The sequence below is a fragment of the Leptodactylus fuscus genome, chromosome 9 (genome assembly GCF_031893055.1).
Source record: "Leptodactylus fuscus isolate aLepFus1 chromosome 9, aLepFus1.hap2, whole genome shotgun sequence".
NCBI lineage: Eukaryota > Metazoa > Chordata > Amphibia > Anura > Leptodactylidae > Leptodactylus > Leptodactylus fuscus.
In genome coordinates this window covers 40,920,527-40,926,618 of record NC_134273.1, presented here as the reverse complement: position 1 = coordinate 40,926,618, position 6,092 = coordinate 40,920,527, and positions in this window count along the sequence as shown.

Sequence of the window (6,092 nt, the reverse complement as noted above, 5' to 3'; positions counted from 1 at the left end):
TGCTTTATCCACTGATGGTTGACAGTAAGACATCAGCCTTGACTGGCCAAATAAACTGATCACATCTACTGAGAGAATTTTTGTTTTCATTGATGTGAAGAAATATGTGTTTATAGGAGCAACGTGGTGGCTCAGTGGTTAGCACTGCAGCACTGGAGTCCTGGGTTTGAATCCTGCCAGGAACAACATCTGCAAGGAGTTTGTATGTTCTCCCCGTGTTTGCGTGGATTTCCTCCCATTCTACAAAGACATACTTAAGTTAAAAAAAAAAAAAATGTACCGTATATACTAGAGTACAAGTTGAATTTTTCAGCACAATTTTTGTGCTGAAAAAGCCTCTCTCGGCTTATACTCGAGTCAAGCAAAAAAAAAAATTATTTTTTTTGGGGGGAGGGGGGGTCTATGACCAGCTGCAATAGTAATGTATAGAATCTCCCATAAAATAGTGAGAAAAAAAAAGTAAATAAGTTCTAAATCCCTCCTTTCCCTAGATTACATATAAAAGTATTAAACAGTATAAAAACACATACACATTAGGTATCCCTGTGTCTGACAGTGCCCGGTCTACTGAATATAGGGGATCTGCAGTTTCTCCTGTTCTGTCGGGAAGGGGTTAATAGGAGCACTGCAGATCCCCTATATTCAGCCAGGCTAAATTCCAAGTGGGGGGGAAAAAACTCAGTCCTCAAGCTCAGGGAAGGGGCAGACAGACAACCAAAACACCCCCTCCCCCATCACTCAGCAACTACTGCACCCAAAAACTCTGACCAGTTTAATTTTTTAAATTTTCCAGTAGCTGCTGCATGTGGCCGCGGGCATGTGCAGTCTGCTCCGCCCGAGGCTGGAAGAAGATGGAGGCGACCCTGGAGACTTTTCTCACAGCATTGGGGACGCCCTCATTGTTTTAGTGCTGTGGCCCACCCCAATGCTGAGAGAGAACTCATTTGCATACTGACGAAAACCGGCATTTATACCGAACGGCAGCGTGGATAAGACATCTAAAGGAGAATAGCCTTTCTTAACCACTTCCGGACCGCCCATAGACTATATACGTCCGGGAAGTGGTTGCCTTGTTCTGACAGGACATACCTGTACGTCCATCAGAACACAGCAGCTGCACGGAGATCGTGTAGCTGCTTTCACTAGGAGCCGGCTGTAACTTCAGCCGCAGCTCCCAGAGAGATAGCAGAGAAGATTTATTACCTCCTCTGCTATCTCGATCGCTGTGTATACAGCGCTCAATGAGCGCTGTATACACAGTTATGGACGCAGCCATAATTCAGCTGCCCTCTGACCCGGCAGACACGTGATCTGCCGGGAGCAGAGTCTTACAAGAGCTGCTGGGTCCTACAGGACCCCAGATCAGCTCAGTAAGCTGTATATACAGCATGCAGGAGGCTGTATTCCTCCTGTATCTGAGGCTAAATGTAACAGCCCCAGTTATAGGAGAAATCAGCCTCCAGTACAAAAAAAAAAGTGATCAGATGTCCCCAAAGGTCTCTTATCACCTTATGGGGACACAATCTGGGGAAAAAATAAAATAAAAATATAATAAAAAAGTTTTTAAAAAAAGTAAATAAAATAATAATAAAAAATAAAAGACTAATACGCTAATAAAACGCCATTATTAAAGGTTATAGCCCCACCCCCGACGACACCATACAAAATAAAAATTACCATAACGGAGAGGAAAAACTATATTATAAAGTTTTTCAGTGACACTTTGTGTTATTAAATTAAAAAAAAAATATATAAATTGAAAACCAGACACAATTTCCCTCCTATTTTGTTTATATTTTCCTGGATATAAAAAAAATTAAAACACATTTGAAAATAAAAATAACATAAAAATAAAGCCCTATGTGTCCCCGAAAAAAGACGCAAAAATTAGTTGACTAAGACATACGAGAAAAATTTTACAGACCTCAAAACCGCACGTACAAAATAAACCTAAAATGTGTCTGGTCCCGGACCACAAATTGGCCCGGTACTGAAGTGGTTAAAGGGGTACATAATTTTTAAATTTGTAGATAATTAAAAGGTAAACATTTTTGCAAATATAAGTAATTAAACATTTTGCAGAGTTTTAAAGATTTTCTCTAAATATCTTGTGGTCACAGTCCGTTGTCTTGATTGGTTGCTAGTGGATACGACCATGAATGCAGGATCTTTCTCAAGTCAGAGCATCTGTCATGATTTCCTTATTGTGGCCGGGATATCTTCTGATCCATGTAGAGTCCCTACCTGATAACACAGCTATAATAAGAAAATCATGGCTGGGTTTTTGACAAGTCCCAGACCATAGAAACTTCTGCATTTGTGGTCATATCCATTGGCAACTGACCAAGACAACAGACTGTCACTACTACGAGTCTGACTGTTCTCTGCTTCTGACCTTGTTTCACCTCCCTGTCCAGGGCCTCGCTCCTCCACAGAATGATCCTGGAAAGATTTGTTGGAAATCCTCTTATGGAGTCTTTATTTTGGTACAAGTGAAGAACAGTCTCACCTTTATTCTGTGGTTGAGCTGCCTTGTACTTGTTTGATAACCTTTATAGGGTAAAGTGTAACTAAACTTAGAAACCATTTCTGTCAGTATTTGTCTCAGTCATACATTTTATAATATACTTTATCAGATTTTGTCTCCTTTCTGTGAAGTCTTTTCTTCTTTCCCTTGCTTCTGTATTGAGGATTCGTCCCCTGCCTCTCACTGTGTACCATTTAGGGACTTTTGTGGAATGAAGGGGATATAGGGGTAGGAGGGGCACTTCAAACAGTTATATTTTGGCTATTATAAAACTTCCGATCTTATGACACGGAGGTCTCAATTCTACCCATATTATTTCCAGAGGTATTGATGCTTGAAAACCTAGTCGGGATTGGGATATTTATATGTAGATTCTCCCAATCCTGCTTGTTTTCCACTGATGATATCTCTGGAAATAATGCAGGTAGAACTGAGGAAAAGATGAGAATCTCCTTCTATATAAGACAAGTTTCTATATTTATAATGGAGATATAACTGCTTGAAGGAACCTTCACTTTAATTTTCTCTTTCTTGCATACAAGCCAGTACTCTTTACAGCTACGGAAAACTTGTCTAAGTTCTTTCGTACAATCTTTTGCACAAAAATGTATATTTTTTTGCCATTGAAAAGTTTTCTTTATTTTCAGTATAACAAAAAAGACGTACATGTCAATTTAACAATACAGGAATTAGAACAGAAGTAGTAGCACAAAATCAGCAATGCAAAGACTGGACATTCCATGTTAGGGCCTGATGTACTTGGACATGTCATAGAGAAATTTACACTACTGATCGAGAACAGGTCATAGAGAATAAAGAAGAACGGGTTGGTCAGGAAGGATAAATAGCATTAGGCTTAGTTCACATGGAGTTTTTTTTTTTGGATCGGAACCTGATCCATAAATTGTGTCGTGGAACTCAAAGCCGGTACACGGCACCAGCATCCAGTCGCTCACCCTCCTCCGGATTAAGCTCAAAGAATGGGCCTAGTCCAGAGGAGGGAGTGTCTTCAGGCCAAATCGCTAGGCAACTCGGCCTGAAGAATGAGCACCTCACTTCTTTTTTTCCGGGAGCCGGAAGAAACGGCTCCGGAAAAAGCTCCATCTTTTTGGTCAGGGTTTTGAGGATGAATACGGCCTCAAAACCCTGACCAAAAAACTCTGTGTGAACTTAGCCTTAGGAAGAAAAGCGGGAAAGGTTGGGGAGGTAGTGGAACGACTCCTCATAGAAGAATCAAGTGGATTATATTCTTAGCCATTCGGACCAAATCTTCTGAAAGTGAGGATGATTTTTTTTTTTTTTTAAATGTAGATTGTGAGCCCCACATAGAGCTCACAATGTACATTTTTCCCTATCAGTATGTCTTTTTGGAATATGGGATGGAAATCCATGCAAACACGGGGAGAACATACAAACTCCTTGCAGATGTTTTTTTTGCCCTTGGTGGGATTTGAACACCAGGACCCAGCGCTGCAAGGCTGCAGTGCTAACCACTGAGCCACCGTGTGGCCCCCTGATTTCTTCTTCTCTTCCAGCTCATGAGTTCCTCAAAGCTTGCGCTCTGGTGCACTTCTGCTTCCTACAAGTCCGTACTAGTAACGAGCAGTCTGAAGCCAATATAGTGGTTTGAGTGATTTTACTGCTGCGAGCATGTAAGCTATCAGAGGGCCCTATCTTGGAAGGAAGTGCTAGATATAAATATATTTTGGCCTTGTGTCTACATTAAAGCAAGACTAAACTTTCAGACACCTTTTGATTTTCTGTCAGCATTTGTATAATTAATTTTGAATCCTTTCTGTGAAATCTTGAATTTTTAGTTTGATCTGTATCCATCTAAAATTTTTCTTTTGTATTTCACTGTGTACTGGTTTACAAAGAAAAAAAACATGAAGGTGGGGGAGGAAGACTTCAATTTTCTCAGGCATTATAAAACCTAAAAACTTGCCTTTGGTGTCGTAAGAAAGTGGAATGTCTGTGTGTGGGTGAGCATTATACTGCTGAGAAATACCAGATGGAACTCCTGCCATATGAGGCAACGCTTGGCTCTAGGAAGTCCTGTACGTATTATTTGGCTATAAGGGACCATTCACACAATGGAATATTAAGAGGAATTGAGGTGGACTTCACTCGATTAGCCGCAGATAAATGGTCTTCGTCTTCTGAGTGCCTTTTGCTGCAGGTTCTGTGACAAGATTGAGCAGGTCACTTATTTTTTTTTTTCAGTCTAGCTTTAATCTCGGTCTCCCCTTGAATATAATGGGAAGCAGATTCAGAGCAGAATTTGGCGCTGGTTTTGAGGTGAACACTGCTTCAAAATCCCCACCAAATTATGCAATGTGAACATAACCTTACTGTCCTCCTTATCAGTATTAGGGATGGACCGACTACTGTATGCAATGTCTCCCCAGATTATCACACCAGTAGTTATGGCAGTGTGATCTTTTTACCTCGGATGTGCTGATGGTGGATTCATTGTGCAAGTTCAAGAGGGGCCTGGGTGCCTTTCTTGAAAGGACATTTATTACAGGTTATGGGTTTTAGACTTTTGGTGAAGACAAATTGATCCAGGGTTTTATACCTATTACCTGATTTGAGCTTGGGAAGTAATTTTTTCTCCTGACTTAGGGCAGTTGGCATCAACTTCAAGGGTAGGTTTTGCCTTTCTCACGGTTATAGCTTGGACTTGATGGACCAATGTCTTCATCCAATCTCATCTACTATTAGGGGTTTAACTAGGAAAGATTGGGCGAGCGTCTGACTGGGGCAGTTGCTATGGTACTAGTTGAACCCTTGTGCACAGCATCCAGAGAAAGCTAATAGGTCTAGGAGCGGTAGAATTCTGCCAAACCACTAGGGGTGATTGAAACGTAAACTTTATTGTACACCTACAAGGAACAACTACATAATAGCAGACACGTTTTCAGAACCGAATTCTACTGCTGCTTGTACATTAGAAATTTTTGCTTTGTCTAGTGGAATAGTTTTCTAGGGATGAGCAAATTGTGAACAGTTCTTTTCTTTCTTGATTCCTGCTAATGATAGGCTACTACTTAGACTAGAGATCCCTATGCGATCTACTGTAACTGCGGATCACTCTCTGGGCGCTTGTCACAACTTTATTTTAAGAAACTGCCACTGTGCTCTGGCTGAAGCTTAGATGATGCAATGTCATATTATATTATTAATCATTTCCCTTTTGTAAATTTATAACACATTAGCAGGGGTGCACATAGGATTTTCTTAAGTGGGTCCGCCCAACACCCCCCTACCTCCAGTGGCTGCCGATCTGCTGTCAAATCATTCCTTCCTCACTGCCACCTGCTACTACTGGTAATTTTCCCAACACCCTCCATCCCCAGATTTATAAAGCACCAATGCACCCCCACCGCACTAGACTGTGATTATAATGATGAGTATTAAAGGGGCTCTATCACCAGATTTACGGGTTATCAGCCTTTAAAAAGGCTATTCAGGTGCTGCTATTAGTTTGTAAAAAGATCCCCCGTTTTTGTTATTTACCTTGGTAATCGATATGTAAATGAGCTTGGTCGTGCACAGTGGGCGT